General features: G+C 42.6%; 1 long non-coding RNA gene across 1 annotated transcript in view; it reads left to right on the forward strand.

The window, feature by feature from the left end:
- Positions 1-19,049, forward strand: part of LOC129145105 (uncharacterized) — a 130,767-nt gene that overhangs the window by 45,210 nt on the left and 66,508 nt on the right. Inside the window, exon 2 of the long non-coding RNA XR_008550174.1 lies at positions 18,292-18,711. This is a non-coding gene — a long non-coding RNA (uncharacterized LOC129145105). The remainder of the gene's footprint in view (positions 1-18,291; positions 18,712-19,049) is intronic.

The raw sequence follows: 19,049 nt of genomic DNA on the forward strand, positions 1-19,049 counted from the left end.
ATGTTCTCTTCAAGTAGGTTTTTAGAAGTCAGAATGAAAACACATTTTAACTGGAAGATCAAGATACAAATCAAGAAAATTCATCTCCAGGGAGAGGTTGCCGAAGGTGTAGCAATTTTTATGAGTTTTATGAATATTTATATATTCACATGGAACATACTTTATTTGCCTGACTTAGTGGGTTATTTGACTCCCTTAGACATCCTTTTATTCATAAAATGTAATTGCATTGCTATCAAAATGACTGTAATATCTGATACCTGTGCAGACATCTATCTTCTCTTTTTTAATTCAGGGATGCTTATGAAATAGATGTCTTCCTAGAAAGTTGTGCTTAAATGACATGTTAGTAATGAGAATCAAATGTTCCCAGCCACCTTCTTTTATTCCCCTGGGAGATTACAGAATCTCTCCCTGGCTCTTTTAATGTCCCTCCTTGCTCCTTCCTAGCACATCCAGAATGAGCTTTCAAAGTAGGTCTGATTGTATCACTACCACCTTCATATTCTCTACTGGTGCTGCTCCTCACCATCACCTGGGAGATGCCTGAGGGTCAACATTATCTGATTCTGGGATATAGTTTGGAAAGTTACTTTAAACAAATGTGTTTAACATGAGCTTTTTTTTTTTTTTCTCAATTGCCTCTTTCTCCCAATGGTAGTTTGCCAAAAATTCTAGTGTTTATGTTTTCTGGTTGATGGGGATTTATTTTATGTGGAAATTGTCACTCTTGTTTTGAAAGAAAAAATAACTTTCCAAAAAAAAGTGTCAGTCACATGTTGGGGCTGTGAGTGGCAATCACTTTTGAATTCAGCAATTCTTTCTTTAATACAGCAAAAGGAAAATAGCATTATTTCTTGTTTTCCTGATCTTTAAATATCAGCAGCTAGAGTCAACATGAAGGAGCGAGGCCAGGAAGAAGGAGGCCGATCTTTGGAATACCCAGAGTTCCAGTAATAGCCCACAAGCTTATAGAATATCTTGATTTAGGAATTTAAGTTGTTTCAAAAGCTGTGGGTCTCACTTTTCTTGGGGTGTGAGACTTAAATGGACGAGGAAACAGAATCATCACATATGTTATAGGTTCCTCAAACTGCAGTATATTTTTGATACCTCTCCAATATTTTAATTTAATAAGGCATGTTTTGTATTTTAAAAGTTTATCAATTTAAACATTTTCTTTTAATTCCCTGAAGCCAAAAAAATGGGCATTTTCTTTCCAACCATTTAGAGTGACATTTACCTGTTCTATATTTCCTCGAGGTCAGAGGCTCCTGTCTTCCCCTCCCCCAACCTTGAAATACGAAATTAACAAATCTTGGAGCTAAAAGTAGTCGATGAAAGGGTGTGGAAGCAAAATGTATGGTGGTGACAAGCTTTAATCTGAATAGAAGCCAGTTCTATTCCCAAACTCTTCCCAAAATAATTTATCCTTTAGAAAAATTTAGTCATTAAAGTCTAAACATTAACCAGGAGTAAAGGCTAAATTTTCACCCATTTAAAAATGCTACTTCACAGTGTATGTTAACAATTAACACTTCACATGGGATTGGTCTTGTTTAAAACATGCAGTAACTCTTCTAGTTAAGAAAAGTGCCTGTGGACCTGATCTTAGTAGCTTTCAGGGAAATTAGAATGGATGGGGATAACAACTAGGCTTTCACATAACTGTCAATCAAGGGATGTTCTGACAATTGATATTCAGTGTGATATGATCAAATAAGAATGCAATCAATTAAGTGGGGGCAGAGCAGAGGGTTGGGGAGTAGTTCCCAGGGCGATGAGAGGATATAGCAATGCCATATGGGGCTATGGTGTTTCTGCCCAGTGGGGAGACTTATGTGGATGCCAAGGAGGAAGTGATGCTTCCTGTTACAAAGATGTTAAATAGTACCTTCCTTCACCCTGGGTATGGCAGGTGCCACCCAAAAGTAGGCAGAGTGCTCAGAATAAAAGAGTGAGTCTTGCAAGATACTGCCATTCCTATGAGGGCAGGTTAAGGAGGGAGCCAGCATCTGGGCAGGCAGAGCTTCTCAAGGGAATCAGTCTCCTTAACAATCTTAGGATGAATGTTCAGTTCTGCTTTGCAGAGAGAAATATGAAAGCAATCAGAGGGTGAGAGAGGAACATCACAAGGAACACACAAAAGAAAACCAACATGCTTTGGGAAATAAAGAAGGGGGATGTCGTTTTCTAATAGTAGGCTGGTGCCTCTCTCGGGCTGTCGGTTACTGGCCCCCGAGGTGCAATCCACAGAGAGATTTAGAGAGAGCACTTAGAAAAGCTGCTGGGGAGTTCATATTGCTGCAACAAGTGTGATTCTGGATTCTTGTCATTTATCTTGTACTGGAGTTTTCTTTGTGTTGGGTTGGAGGCAACAAGAGAATGTGAGAAACATACCCCAAAGATTACTCCGGCTATATACAAAGGCTTGAGAGAATGGCTGAGTAGGTGGATAGTTGGAGTTAAACTAAGGACAGACATGAGCCTGGAGGAGCAGAGGCAGAGTAGGGGAGCCCTGGACTTCTCTGACTGAACAGGATATAGCGCAATTGATTCCTGGTCACAGTCACATGCTAAGTCATGGGTGGTATGATAGTTAATTTGTCAATTTTAACATAAATGTATCCAGCATCTAGAATACCATTGTCCACTTCATATTTATGATTTAAATGGTTAAATAATTAGAACTGGCTGCAAATGAATAATGAGGGGATGACAACATCTTTTGTTTAATAGTGATTCTTGATATGAATCACCTACACACATCTTTCTAAAGAAGTGTGTGAATGATTTTTGTAGTTCTTTTCTTTTCTTGCTGGATATATTTGCCAGACAACTGTCTGAGCCATGTGGCCCTGTGGACTATTCCTGACAAAATGCTATGCTTGGAATGGCCACCCCTGGATGTGTTGAATCCTTCTAGAGTATTTCTTTAACCATTGAGACCTAATTCTAAAGGGGTGTGCTACAAATAAATCTTCCTCTGAACCTGACAGGCTTATATATTTCTACTTCAATAAATTATAGTTAATAAAAAACAACCACCTACAGTATCAGAATTTATGGCTTTGTTCCTGGGTTCTTATCATTTATCTTATATGAGAGCTATATGGTTTTTTGGTTGAAGACAACAAGAAAAACATGAAGATAGATGCCTAAATTACTCATGTCATACAAAAGCTATGTATCTATTTGAGGGAGGCTCTTGCCTGAGTGAATGGGGGCTGAGTATTTAAACTAAGGATAGACATAATGGAATCCAAGAGAGCTGAGGCTTGAGTGGAAGAAGTACATAGACTTAAAGTCGGATGGGGTGGGTTTGAGCCTTGTGTTTGCCTTTTAACTGACTGTATAATGCTGAGCAATTCAGTTAATTTCTTTCTGTCTTAATTTTCTCATCTATAAAATGGGGAAATGTACATGCTTTTCTGGATTCCTTTAAGTCTAAATAAGGGACTGTCTGTGAGATGATATTGTGGCTCTATTGTGTGAGTTAGGAATTGGGGGAAAACAGAATAATCCATGGCCTTCAGCAGAGCAAACATTTTCTGTGACGGACCAGGAAGTAAATATTTTGATTTAATGAACAATACCGTCTCTGTTGGTGCAACTCAGATCTGCTGCAGTAGTGAGAAAGAGGCTGTTTGTAATATGTGAATGGATGCCCTAATAAAAGTTGGCAGTGGACTGGATTTGACCCAAGAGTCGAAGTTTATCAACCTCTGAAGTAGAGACCTAGACACTTAGATTCTCATTCTAGATCTGCTTTGACCTAGCCTGGGGGCTACTGTGTACATGATTTCTAGACTTTTACATATGCTCTTCTTTCTGCCCTGCAAGACTCATCCCCATCATGTTGCCTAGCTCTCACACACACCTGAGATTTCAACTTCCATATCATATCCTGTAGGAAATCTTTCCTGATCACCCATATAACATTCTAAGTATCTGTTCGTATAAAGCTCTTGAGTGCCCTGTTCTAACACCATCATTGCATGTATAAAGTCGTATACTATTGATTGACTATGAAATGTCAGGGTCATAGCTTTATATATCTTTATCTCCAGTGCCTAGTACAGGAACTTGGTGATCAATAAATATTTGCTGATAAATGAACACTGCTTAATAGATGGAAGACCCATTGCAGAGCTCCACAGAAGTTTATAGACCAACTTAAGGGAGATGATGCCTGGTAAGATTAATATTTATTTTGATAGCTCACCTAACCGTCTTCAGAGGCCCTGGCCCAAAGTTCCTAAGGACAAGAATAGCAATGCCACAAGTTGGTGAGTGACCTGACAGTCTTCAAAATCCAAAAGGAGTTACTGTCTATCCACCCATCCACTCAGCCTGACAGCCGTTCCCTTTATCTGCTCATTCATCAAACAGTTATTAAGTTCTTGTTCTCTTTCAGGTATTCTGTGAACCACTGGGGACATGAAGATACCTAATCCCTGACCTTTAGAAGTTAAAAGCCAGTTCAATTGAACATATAATTAAAAGTTATTGCAATAAAATGAATCAATAGAGTTATGAACTATTTGAGGAACGTGGGGCAGGAGCAGATAATTTATGCTGGTTGTCTTTATCTTAATTCCCCAGCAATTACAAAATGTTTACAAATAGATAATGTGGCTCCAGGTGGTGGGGTTACCTCTCCCCAATGGTTAAATGTTGCTTCCCACATAGATTCCATTCCCATTTGCCCTCTTCTTTATTAGAAGCTTATCCCTTGAGACCCAGAATCTAATTTGTAACTGAAGATTAGAGCAGGGTAGATGGAGGAGTGTGAGTTTATCCTGCCACCAATGTGAGGGGAAGCTACTTGTGCCTCCAGAATAATTCCACTTCTTGCCTGGACTCTCAATTACCCACCAGTTTCTTTTAAGCCTCTTCTTGTTGGGCCCCCAGGTTAGGCATTAATGATAATGCATACCATCTGCAGTATTTTACACTTTTCTAAAAACTTCTTCATAGAATTTCAGGATTAAACATTAAAGGTCCTCATCCATCCAGCCACTCTCTGATGTCCAGATCTTTTTAACATGTGCTGAAGCCTAGCTACTGCCATATAAGATAATCTCTGATCTGGAGCTACTTATTTCAGCAAGACAAAGCAGGCTTTTAGTAAATACCTACTCATGACATGCCTAGAGTATCCCAGTTCTGAGATTTAGTTCCCAAATCCCCTGATCCCATACATTGCTCTTTACTCTCTTGACACCCTTGCTTTTCTCTTGACATCCTGACTCCATCCTTCCAGATCACCTCTTCACTTGGGCTCTTTTTACCTTCCTCCTAGTAGGGGGCCACAGCAGTCCTTGGGAATGCCCCCTCTGCTAAAGTTAATTTGGTTGCTTTATTCCAAAGTGGAGTAGCATAAAAAAATACCATTATATACTCATTGGTTCTGTAGGTCAGGAGTCCAGTAGAATTGGTTGGCCTCTGCTCATAATGTCTGGGGCTTCAATTGAAAAGTCTTAAAGGCTGAGAGATGGAATCATCTCAAGCTTCGTTCACTCAAATGTGTAGTGGTCGAGGCTGCCTGTTAGCTCGGAAAGCTATTTATGGTTGGGAGGACCTCAGTGGTAGCTGGAGTGTTTATATGTGGCCTTTCTATGTGGCTGGTTGACTTCTTTCCTGCATGGTGACTGAGTTGCACTGGCAGACTACCAACAAAGAGGGAGCCCAACAGAAGATGTAAACTTTTTCTGACCTATCTTCAGAAGTTACACAGGGTCATTTTCTCCACTGGGCAAGGTAGCTACAAATACCTGCCCAGATTCAAGGGGAAAGAATATTGACATTTGTTCCTGGATGGAGACAAGGCAACATGACATTGTGCATATGGGATGGCAAATATATTGGTGTGATAGCCTGGAAATACAGTCTGCCACATCCTTCTAGTGTCAAGAGCTCTCTTTCTATGCCCTTCCCAAGGGAAGTGCCACCACTAGACAGCATCATGGACACAGTTCTGTAGTAATCAATATTCCTTTGGCATAAATTAACATGATTGCCCTGGGACTCAAACTTTGACCTTAATTATCTGTACTTGGGGCCACAAACAATGATTATATTCTAGTGCATTTAAGAAAGTCTATCTGGTACTCTGGGTGGGAGCAGAAGGGGAGATTGATCCCTTAGAATAACCATTCTAAATTGTGATCTCTCATTCCAGCTATCAAAAGTATAATCTTCTCTGAACAAACATTAGTTATTTTTTTTTGATTAATAAATTCTTGGGATGCCCAGGTGAATACATAATCCAGATGTGGTTCTCCATGCCACATTAGAAAGGGATAAGCACCCCTCCTCATCTAGATACGGACTCCTTTTAATTAGTCTGAGTCTTCCTGGGCTTTATTATTGTGATTTTTTTGTGGTCATATGGTACTGATGACTCACACCCAGCCTGCAGTCAACGAAAACTCCGACGTCATTTCACATGTGCTGCTGCTACTAATTTCTGTTCCTCCTCATGCTCTTGAGTTGAGATTGTTTATTTTTAGGTCAAAGTTCAAAAATTTGAATTTCTGTTAGACATCATCTCATTAAATGTATTCCGTCTTTCCAGCTACTAAATATTTTTGGAATTTGAGCATTATTTGGTGGATTATCTCTCGCTCCAAAGCGTCACATGGCCTCTGCCATCAGGTCTTGCATCCAAATCATTGATAAAAATGTTGAATGAACCTGTAATTTTTCATCTGAAGTGCACAACCACCATCAGAAAACTGGTAACATCATCTCTGCTTTTGAGTTGAGGGAACTAGAACTCAGAGTGGTTCAGGGATTTGTCCAAAGTTTCATTACTCATAGATGTGATAAAGGAGGAACTTGAAACTATATTTTCTGCTCTTTCTGCTACATTCAGAGATTCCTGCAGCCCTGGATACTTGGCTAAGGAGGGGTAAGGGAAAAAGCAAACAACATGTAAACCATGTGGAATCATAGAAATACATATATACCTGTAGAATGATACAAAAGGGTAAGTTCTGACAATGACTTGTGGGGCATTTCTTTCTTAGCCTCCATTTTCTACCGTGATGCATTTTCCCCTCCTTATTTGCAAATACTTACTTTGCAATTGCAATTTCAGAAAGCCATCTCAGACTGTCTTCTTGAACTATAACACATGCAAGGTGAAGGTGAATCAAGAATGAGACTGAGTGAGTAAGGTAACCTATTGACTGTGTCTGTCTGAAGTGATCTCAGCTTTAACCCTAAAAGTCCCAGGAAATTCCTAAGTCCTGGGAAAGTCAGATCACTTGTCATCCTATGAGTCGGATAGGGTAATGCTCTCCAGTCTTTTTCTTTTAATGCTGTGGCAAGAAAGAGATGACCACAGGTTGTTTGATGCTGCTGAGTAGGCAGCTCTGTGTCTGAATACAGGGGAAGTGCTGACTTCCCAGCTCAGATCTTAAGATAGAAGCTTCCCCTTCTCTTAGAAATCCTTCTCTTGAGCCCTGAGCCTTCATATAAGAATCCCAATGACTCCAAGACTGCCATGCAAGAGAGTCATTGATGGACACTGCAGTCACTAGTCCAGGCTGAACACAACCGTCTCTTCTACCACCTCCCTGATGAGTGAGACCAACCCCTACAACAGCTGACACCACCTGTGAACTCTCCAAGTGATCTCAGTTGCTGGAAGAAGAATTTCCCTATTGAGTCTTATTTTCAAAATCATGAAATGTAAATAAGATGGCTGTTTCTTTAAGTGGCTACAATTTGGGGTAGTTTGTTATGCAGCTAGAGATATCTAGGGTGAATGCCAAAACTGACCTAAGTAAGCCATACCTAATCTTTTCACTTGCTGTTATAAGAGTGGCTAATCTCCAAACAAATACTCTGTATTAGGTCTATGCCAGCCTTGCCTGACCTCAGCAGGCCTCTTCTGGTTGGGTAATGGTGCAAGGTGAACTGAGAGGTTGGCTTTGATGCTCTACATTCATTCTTCCTGCATCACCTTGGCAGGCACACTCCCTTCCCTGTGAGCTGGTTCATCTCTGTGCCATATGCTCCAAAGACTCCTTCATGATGAAACTACAGCTTTCATCCCAGTCTTTGGGATTTTGTTGGCAATAACAGACTGCGTCCCTGAAGGCTACAATCTCCACCAAGTGAAACCTCACACAGGTGCCCATTTATCTGGAGCAGTAAACACTTGACTGCTCTTCTCCAATTTGGCTCCATGCTTGCAAATCTGATTGATGAGACTGTAGGTTCCTGGAGGGCAAGGACTGTGTTTTAAGTGTCCTTGGGTCCCCAGTAGCGTCTCTTTGGATGAGCAAATACATACACACCATTTTGGCAGCACCAGTAAGCTCTGATTCTGCTACTTCCCTGACCTTGTGTTTTTACCTAAGCCTCTTTAGTGCCTCCGCATTCCTAGAAAGGATAGGTTTCAACAAAGAGCAGCGTCCACTGCTGTTAGCAGGGAGAGGGGTGAAAAGATTTTGCATCATTTTAAGACTCCTCAATTCTCATTGAATAATTTGCTTCTGATTTTCTTCCTGTTTGAAATCTTTAAAGGTCCTTGGATCATGGGAAGAAGGTGGCAAACATGTTTATTTGGGATGCACTGGGGTGACTGGAGGCATGTCAGCTATAAGGCTCACAGAGTCAGCCGGTGAGTGTCAGCTCTATGGGAGAGTGTTCCTGAAAGAAAGATCTCAGGATGTTAGAGCTGCAAGGAACTGATGGGGAAAGCAGTGTAAGAACTCAGTGGTGTTGATGGTAAGAGGGTTAGAAAGAGGACTTTAGTTTTCAGCCTCTCCATCCAGTACCCTTAACACTACGCTGGGTGGGGATAATGTATTGATAGGTTTCCAGGTCAAGGTGAAGGGACCACCTGCCATGTTCTCCCCATGTGCTCTCCAAATCCCATTAAAATGATGACACATAAATTTCAAAGGAAATACACCCCCAACAGTGTGGCGAGGGGGAGCAGGGTGATCCTTACATGAACAGTATTATTAACGAATGTCTGAAAGGCAGATGGGGCAGGAACACATTGACAGGTAAACATGCAGAGGAAGCCACTCCTGCTCAGTGGAGATTGCAGCTCAGCCTGGAGCCCCTCTCCCGGAGGAGTCCAGGAATGCTGGAAGCCTGGCGTCACCAGGTAGAGTGAGTGAGCGTGGGAGGTGGGATAGTAAACTGTGGAGGGAGTGTTCATTGGAAAACTGCTGTGCAGAACTGTGCAGTTTGCTTCCCCTCACCACTCATAAGCATGAGGACTTGCCTCGCCCACATGGGGGTGCATTCTGCAGGGGAGCTGGCAGCCACGGGTTCAAGCCACCCCTGGGAGTGTTGTTGACTAAAGGTGGTCGTTGGCTAAAGGGATGCAGCGAGGCCTTGAGAGTGGAGGGCCAGAGATCCAGGGGACAGCCCTCTTGATTCTGGCATTTTGAGGGGATTCTCAGAGCTCAGCTCCCAGTCTCACATGCTTGCCCTGTGCTCTCGTGATATTTCCTCTGTGTGCTCACACCTCCTCTAGTGTCTCTTCCTCTTGTTATGACAACACCAGTGCTGCTGGGTAAAGCACCATCCTTATGATCTCATTTAACCTTAATTAGCTAAATATAGTTACCTCCCATAGGTGGTTAAGGTGCCAGTGGTTAAGGCTGCAGCATATGAATTTGGGGGGCATAATTCAGTGCATAGTACCTCTCCATAGATAGTTGTTGACTAGACCATGAAAGAGCTACAAGGTGGAGTTCCATACAGGTGTAAAAAATTTGAGGAAACTTGCTGAACTGATATGGACCAATAACCAGGATGCATTCTTGACTAATAAAAAAAAGCAAGGTGCACAAAACTTTATATTTTATCTAGGAAAATATGTTCATGCTTGCATCTATGCAATATAATCTTTGAATATGTAAGAGTTAACTTCTTAGCAACCAAACTGTGCAGTTCTGTGCTGATACTGCTAGTCCTGTGCTGATAGTACAACCCTTCAATCTTAGTTCTTCCTACTTCCTTAATCAACTAATTACCATACTCTGCAGCTTAACAAACTTGGATTTGTGGGTCTACTCAAAACTTAGTTAAATTTTAATAACCAAGATTTATTATCTAATGATGCTTCTAATTAGTTGTCACAGTCACAGAGTCAAATATACTGTTTTTTTTTTTAAGGGCTCAGGGACTTAACTTGACAGGTAATATTTCAGGCTACAAGTAGCAGAAAACTCAATCATAAGTTGCTTAAACAAATGGAGGTTTCTTTTTCTCTGCAACAAATGCTACACATATAAGCAGCCCAGAATACTGCTTGATGCAGGCTCTCTCCTTTCTGCCCACTCTCCTTTCTGCATCCTCAGTGTATTGCTTATTGTCTCATGGTGGCAAGATGCCTGCTGCAGCTCCAGGCATCACATCCGCATTTATTAAGTCACACATAAGAAAGGAGGATGGAATGGTGAGAGCCTATTTTGTCCTTTTTTTTTTTTTTAATCAGGAAAGCAGAAACCTTCTTAGAATATCTCCACCCCAACCCCTTGAGATCTCTCTTACATTTCATTGGCTGGAACTATTCACATGGCAACATGAAGCTGCTCAGGATGAGTCATGAGGAGACAGAATTGTCACAATTGACTTAAATCAGTCCAGCGTCATCACTTGTGGCTGAACACATTACACCTAACAAAGATGAGGTTTTATCAGCAAGGGAAGGTGACTGACATATCTGTTGTACTTATAGAACAGGGGAAACAAGAGACTGTTCTTTTCTTAGTGCAAATCCATCTTTATTTATCTCTGCCCATCACTTTTTTTCCTGCCATTTTTTAGAGAGTGATATTTTTAGATAACCACAGCTAGTGTTTAATCTGCACTAAATAAACACATCTTTACTTCTAGCAAGGCCACAGAAGACAATAGTTGTTACATGAAAAGCTGAGCACATCAGGTCACCGTGTGACCAGTTTGCTCAAACACCAAGAGAGGCAGGCAGGGCACCTCTGGAATCCTGGGATTGTGAGGACTAACCCTGGCCTTAGTACATATTTCTATTTAATAATGCCACACCTGTGATTACTCACATGGAGAGCAGGACTTGAGGGAACGGATTTTGATAAGGGTCCCATGATTTCATTATGCTGTAGCAGAACAATTTCATCTTTGACCCACTCTGCATGTAGGATCTGCTCCTGCAGCCCCCTGGAGGGCCTCCCCGCACTGCCAGCTGCCTCTGCCATCAGCCAGCCCTGTGCTCAGCAACTGGCATATTCCAGACTCCAGATGTCCCTCTGGCCTCCATGCCTTTGCCTCTCTGTGTGCCTTGTGTAGGCCTTTCCATTCCCCACCTGCTGAAAGCCTGTCTTTCAAGATCTTTCTCAAAAGCCCACTTTTCCTTCCCCATCTCTAATTTCTTTAAGTTTGAGCATCCTCAAAAACAAGTCTTGTGACAGGGCTTGGGCACAGATACAGATACTATATTTGGACAAGTGAAAGAGTGGAGAAAATGAGATGCGGAAGTGAAAAAAAATCCAGTGAGTGTGTCTGTTGGTGGGTTGCTGCTGTGTGTAAAACCTGCTTTGGAACTGGCCCGCTGCAGACTGGCAAAGCTGCGTATTCGCCAGCCCTCCATCCCTCATTGGCCGAAGGTTCCCGCTGGGGGCAGTAAATCCCACCACTTCCAAGCTGGAGTAAGACTGGCCCTGGGGTCATTGAAGGCTCTTCCTCTGACCAAGACCAAAAAGGCTCAAGGGCTTAAGGGCGGGAGCTGTCAGACTGCAAAGTAAAGGTCCGTCACAGCTTCAGGTGGACTTCAGGGATCCAGAGGGGGTCTGGGGCTGCCCGGCTGTGTGATGCATGCCGCTCTTGCCATCTTCCGTTAATTCCTCCTTTCAGGTGCCCATTGATGCTGTATGAATTCTTCCATAATAGTCTCAAGTGCTCCATATTTGTTTCTCTAGTATATATTAAGCACATTTTATGTTTCTGTTTTACCTTGAACACAAGAGGCAGGTACTGTCACTATTCCCATGGAATAATGAGACTGCAAAGTCATGGGGAGATCAACTCATTTTTTCTTAATGCTCCTGTCACCTGTTTGCCCTTCCAGACTGAGCGCAGAAGGGCTCTCGGCCATTGCGCGGTTGCTGTTTGTGCACTCACATCCCACACCAACTGGCATGTAGTAGCTACTTGATAAATGTCACTTGAATCTGATGATTCCAAATCACTATGGAAAGTGCAACAGACGCGAGGCATTGAACACTCATTTTGAGAACAGCTTGTCAATAATCATCAAAGCAGCCCTGGGCATAGCTGGAATGATCAGGAACTGAGTCTATCAGGAAGTCCTTGGGAAGAAGGATGTGTGGGGCCACTCAGATGCAAACTCTGCTTTCCAGTGTCTCGGGATTAACCATGAGTCTCAGTGATTCTATTTACACCTGCATTTTTTGTTTTATAATTCCAAACAGAATTAATCCTTAGCCCTTACCCTCTGATGCAATGCTAAGAGATTGTTTTGAACACAGTTTAGTCTCTGTCCAGCATATATTGAAAATAACCCAAAGTAGCTGTCAAGGCATAAACAACTCAGGAGGAAAGCATTGCTGTGGTTTTACTGAACAGATGGTCTGATGACGTCGGTGTCTCCAAATTACCTGCAGCCAAAACAGATGGAAAAATTAACATCACAGCCCAAGTTTGATGGCAGGCAGGGAGCCACAGAGAACTTCAGGGGAGAAGAGCCACATGGGAGGCTTTCTCTGCTTTGTTTTCAAGTTCTATTGGGATCTTGTCCTCTTCACAAATTCCTGCAATAAAATAGTAAGAATGATCACAGCTGATCCCACACATAGCCACCATAAATGTAGGAGCAGAAGACAAGGCATTCAGTAATGCCACATAAAAAGTGAGATTGACTGAAAAGAGGCTCTCCATGTGCAAAAGTATGGAATCCATGAAAAGAAACATCTCAGAGGTGCAGTTGAATAGCATGGATCGCTGAACACCATCACATGACTGCATGGTCAGCCCTGGACACATTGTCTTCTGGAGGATTTTCCTCCACTCCCACTCCAAGAGGCAGATTCTAATTAACATCTTCACCTGGACCTACGGCCCAGCCCTTCCTCTCTGCCCATCTTATTTTCTTGTTGAGTATCATGTTTTTACCTTTTCCTGCCTCCCATTGTCCTGGGCCCATGTTACCTTTATGCAAAAATGTCAGATGCATAAAGTGATGTCACTGTGGGTTGGCTAATTTCTGCCGGATTCCCTTTCATTCAAGATCTGAAACCTCAGAGTCAGAAACAAAGCGCTCAGTTTACCAAGGAAGAAGTGGCCTCTAGAGTGTGCCCGCTAGTCTGAGGGCACAGGCGTGGGTGAAGACAGAACAAGAACCCCAGAGGTCCTTGCTTCTCTGCTCCTAGGAAACCATGTGGCCTTCACAGCTCACAGAACCCCTAGTGGCCTAACTCATCTCTGTCACCCAGTGCTGACCTCGTGATACTGGCTTATGTGCGTCACTCCAGGCGAACTCAGTAAGACCTGAAAAACAATCTTGTAAAATTAATTAATTGGGGCCTCCCTGGTGGCACAAGGGGTTAAAGCACCGCACTATGAAGCAATCCGCAGCCTCTGCAGCACAAGTTCGATCCCTGGCCGGCCAGGGAGCTACCCACATGGCACAGCAGACCTCTCCTGTCTCGCCTGCTGCTCCCCTCAGCAGTGTATTTCAGTCAATCTGCCTGTTCTGTTCCCCACTCTGTCTCTGTGAGTCCTCTCACCCCCCATATCTCTGGCCTGTACCCCAGTTCTTGTATGCATAAATAAATAAATCTTTACAAAATTAATTAATTTTCTTATATCATTGTTAATTATTGCACAGTATTTGCTTTCTCCCCTCAGGTGTGTTCCCCGCAGTTCTTCCTGCACCACAACACCTGTGACCCATCCCCACAGTCCCTTGTGCTCATCCCTCCTGTTTTGGCCACTCGCCCTCCCCGTGCCCTGCTGTATGCCTCAGATATATGATCGGCTTGCACGTTTTGACTTTTGAAAAACAATTTTTAAATGTGTTTTTCTGTGACATTCCTGACAGTTGTCATGGTGTTAGGGCATTTTGGCTTAAGTTCAGGGAAGCAGAGACAGAAAAGTACAACTAAGAAAATCTCAGCCTGGCTGCTGGGAAACCCCAACACCGAAATGCCCCAGTTCCCGTAGTTCTACCATGCTCAGTCACTGGACACAGACCTAGGAGAGCGTGGCCCTGCGGGCCTGGTGCAGATCCACGCATGTGGCAGGTGGAGGCCATGAGCTCGGTGCCCTGGCCTGAGTGTGTTCTTTCTTATAGGGAGATTGGAGTGCTGGAGGCCACCCACCTGCCAGCAGTCAGATTAGCTGGTTTCAGCTGAGCCCTGAGAAAGTGAAAAACTATCTTGCGTACGCCGCACGACTCAGCCAACTACCTGGTTATACAAATGTATGAGGGAGGGTTTTTATTGTAAGCTACAGAACCCTCTTTAACTGTTGAAGCAGAAATGGCTCTCACAGGTGCTCTAGGAGGTCTGGAGGGTCTCCCTCGGGGAGCATGCAGCCTGATCAGTCAGCATTGCTCCAGTGGAAATCGCCCTGTACACAGACACCACAGACCACACCACTTGTTTCTAGAATTTCCATCCCTGCTGGCTCTGGCAACCCAGCATCTCTGTCTCCTAGTAAACATGTACTGTGTGATTCTGCCTCCTCTGGGTCATTAGTTTACAACTTGAAGTCTGAGAGGGGGACTCGGCTTAGGGAAGCCTGGCTCATGTGCCTTTAGCTTGAAATCAAGGCTGGGCAATCAAGTCTCAGCCTTATTTGTCACCACCTCATATCACAGTCTCTTAATTTCTAAAAATCTTCACACCAGGTTAAATCCTCAAAGTTACAGATTTTCTTTTAGTCATATTTTACGCTGCTTCCTTTTTATTCCAATGGGACTGTGTGACTGCATAAGGAAAGCACCTCCAAATTCCTAGATTTGTATCATTTCAGAGAAAGTACATGACCCCAACCATGGAGCATGGATTCTTGTTAGCTTATCTCTTGGAAGGAGTCTCTTGCTGAATTTGCTCCTAGGTTAGAGTGTCTGCCTTACTTTGGGACACAGGTTCTTTGTTAACAGACCTACGACATGATTCTCCAGTAGGCACTAGCAACATGACATATTCATGACTGGAAGATTTGTGGAAGCAGGAAGATTTGTGAAGTGGGTCAAGGATGGGGAAATCCAGCCCAAGAAGAGGGACATGAGTTGAGGTAAAGGGATATTATAGTAAATTGTGTTGTACATAGCTAAATCATCTTATGCATGGTCTTCTGCAATGTATCTTTGCTTTTCACCTGTCCAGAGGTGAGTCAATGTCCTTTTAAAACTGGGCTGCTCCTGTGACTTGCTTCGACCAATGGAATGTCATGAAGCTGACATTGTACAAATTGCAAAGCCTAGACCTCAGGGGTCCTTGCAACCACGCCCTTGTACATTTGAAGCACTGCCCTGGGGCCACTATGACCTGAGGAAGCCCAGATGAAAAACCACCTGGAGAGGGAGGCCAGTAGCTGGATGCTCCTCCTGGGTCTAGTCCCAGCTGACTATACGTGCAAGAACCCAGGTAAGACCAGCAGAAGAACACCGGTCAACCCCAGAATCATTTTAAAAAAGGGAAAAGAAAGAATTCTTATTGTTTTGCCCCACTGAGTTTTGGAGTGGTTTTTTAAGCTTCAGTAGACACCTGAAATGATATAGTGGAGGTCTTGAATGCATTCTGATAAGAGAAGAACATGATAATAAGTCAATAGAGAGTTAGTGTTTTTAACATTTAGTGAGCATCTAGTGTATGCCAGACACTTGATGTATCAAATTTAATCTTCCTAATAACCATATGAGATAGATACTACTATACAAAAGAGGAAACCAAGACATAGAAAAGTTAAATAACTGGTCCCAGGTCACATGACTGGCAAATGACAGGTGATAGACTTGACTTTGGGTCTGCTTGATTCTAGAATCCTTGCTCATGACCAGACCCCTACACTGCCACTGGCATTTACAATGAACACAGATCCAAATAATAAGGGATAAGCAGAGACAAGGATATAGCACTCAAGTTATATAACTCTTGATTTCTGCATTTATTTCTTAGCTAATGATGGCTTTTTTCAAGAAGGGAAGAATTATTTTCAAAAGGGTGATTTTCTTCCCTTTCAGGTTCTGTTTCAACCATTCTTTCCTTGAATTTTTTATTGTATGAAAGATGGGTGTTCTAAGACTGACTCTGGTTATAAAAAACAAGGACAGGAAAATTTGAACACTCATGTGAGAAATAAATAGATCTGCATTTACTAATAGTTCCTATCAAGGCAGAATGCTTTGAAATCAGTCATTGACATTGATTCACTCAACACAAATATCTCCAGTGATTATGAAGTTCCAGGCATCGTGCTAAGTGCCAGGAAGACAAATGTGATTTTCCTAACACTCAAGTGCTGGGTAATCCGGTCAGAATAGAAAACTAATAAAAAGCCTAACACGTCAATTTTCTGGTAATTTTTTCCAAAATTAAAGAAAAAATATCAGAGAATTAAAAGTTGCTTTGAGTTGATTTCCTAGTTACAGTGATAGAGCTGTAGCAATTAAAAGTTGTTCTCAACAATCTCCTGTAGAATCAAAGCTTACATGTTAACATACCACATGTTTATTCATTTCCAGTAAATGCTAACTGCTGTCCCAAGTTTATAATCCAGAATTTGGTAGGAATTTATTTCTTCATGGAACCATAAAGAATATTCAAATTATGAATGACTACATAAGACAATAATCGAGAAACTCCTGTAAGGCAATGCATTTCCCTCTACTCCGTCTTTGTTGCCTCTTAGAATGCACATAAACAAAAAAGATATACTCATGCCATTCGCAGAAACATGGATGGAGCTGGAAGGGATCATGCTCAGTGAAATAAGCCAGAAAGTAAAAGAAAAATACTGGTGATTTCAATTATAGGAGGAATGTAGGGGATCCAAATAAGGGATCAGGAAAAAAGTTATTATAATAAAGTAAAAATCAAAATCAACAGGCAACTATAAACCAGAGACATTCTGCAGGGGAGGGAGGAGGGAGCAGGATCAAAATGGGAGGAAGAGCGCAAGGGACTCTGGTGAGGGTACATGGGTGAATTGACGGAATTCCACAGGATCTATTCCTGAGATGATAAATCATACATTGTATAAAAATGATGTAAAAAATATATAAATAATTTAAGAAATACATTACAATATGGTAGCAGTATTTCCTGCTTAGAATTGAGTTTACGGGTAAAAGCAGGCAGACATTTTCTTACCTGCAAACCTTTTATACTGTTCAAGTTTGTTATTTTGTGTATGTTTCTTAAATAAAAATACTCAAGAAAAACAAACAAACAAAAAGAATGCACATAAACACTCCAGCTTAGAACTATATTTATATTTGATGACTGTCTTTATTTATTTTTGAGAACTCTACTAGAAATGAGAACTCTACTAGAAAACTGGCTTCCAGGGAATGTTCCGCAGTAATGGGCAGGGAATGTTCTGACCTCTGCTGAGCAGACTAGTACAGTTCCTTGTCTTCCTGTGCCTTGGTCTCATCTGTAAAGTAAGCCTGTTGAGTGAGGTGGTACCTAAAATCTTTCCCAGATGTAAACTTGTTCTTTAAAGACCTCTTGTTGGTTATTGGCTGTTTTCTGTAACTCCTCATGGCATCTTCTTAAAAAGTCAGAGACAAAATTCCTCAGGATTCTTAGTATAAGCTTGATCACACTTTTTCCTCTTGATCTTCACCTGGAATTTGAAAAGGGTTTTAAAGCTGAATTTCCTATATTGTTTTCCAGGATCTGGAATATAGGAACATGGGGGGGGGTGTAGTATAGTGTGTATGTGTTTGTGTATAGTACTGCGCTTACCCTTTGGGGGCTACATGAGAAGATGGACACAGTTCACTGTAATGAGACTGATGTTTACTAGGATGCAGGAATTTTGAGAGAATTCTGGCTTTAATGCTAGCCACCTGCTAGCCGTATTTATTCTACCGCAGAACATGGGGTCCTCCATATGTTCCTCTCTGCCACTGGGAAAGGGAGTTATGGGGTAGGAGTTCAGATCTGTGTTTCAGTCCTGATTTGGCACTTCAGTGGTTAAAAGAGATCAAAAGAGAAGCTACTTGTCCAGGAATCATCACAATGGCCATGAAGTTACCGGGCATGCTCCACGCTGCCCTAACTGAATGTCCTTTCACACTTACAGCCGCTGGAGCCACATTGTCTCCATACCCCAGGAAAGAGCGCTGCTATTACCCCAAGCAGAAGAGTTGCTGAGATGGATGACCTGGATGGCTTTTCTCTGTGAGCACATCCTCAAGAGGAGACCTTTCTACAGTTTCTGAGATCATGAAGTGAGCTGACGGCACGAGACATGCGAGCCCCTCTCCCTGCTACAGCAGGCCTCCCGCCCTCAACACCACCGCGTGGTGGGCAGGGCTGTGGGAGCCTTTCCTACATACTGCAGGATATTTAGCAGCACCCCTGGTCTTGACTCATTGCATGGGAGTAGCACCTTCTCCTCAAGTTATGATAATCAAAGACACCTCCAGATTTTGCCAGATGCCCTGTGGGTGCACAACCAGCTCCAGCTGAGACCCAATCCTCTGAAGGGAGTGCCTTTGAGGTATGGCTCACCACATTGTCCAAAGCAGTCCTTGAGAAAAAGAATCGATGTGAGTAGTTTAATTGAGAGGTGATCTCAAGGAACATCGTGAGAGATTGTGGTAGTGAGTCAGGAAAGGGAGGAAAACCAATAAAGGGGGTACTCATGAACAGATCACTGCTGTGGGTGACAAGGCCTCTGGAACCTAAAATTGTCTCAGTGGGGAGCACAGAAGCTGAGGTGTTCATTCTCCATCCAACTGTAACAGGGTGGTCCCCAGGAAAGGGGGAGGTTCCCTGCTCCATTGGGTGGGGCAGGGAACCTCCCCCTTTCCTGGGGACCACCCTGTTACACAACCA

Source organism: Talpa occidentalis, unplaced genomic scaffold (assembly GCF_014898055.3).
Source record: "Talpa occidentalis isolate TD23 unplaced genomic scaffold, MPIMG_talOcc4v2.1 talOcc4.10, whole genome shotgun sequence".
Classification (NCBI taxonomy): Eukaryota; Metazoa; Chordata; class Mammalia; order Eulipotyphla; family Talpidae; genus Talpa; species Talpa occidentalis.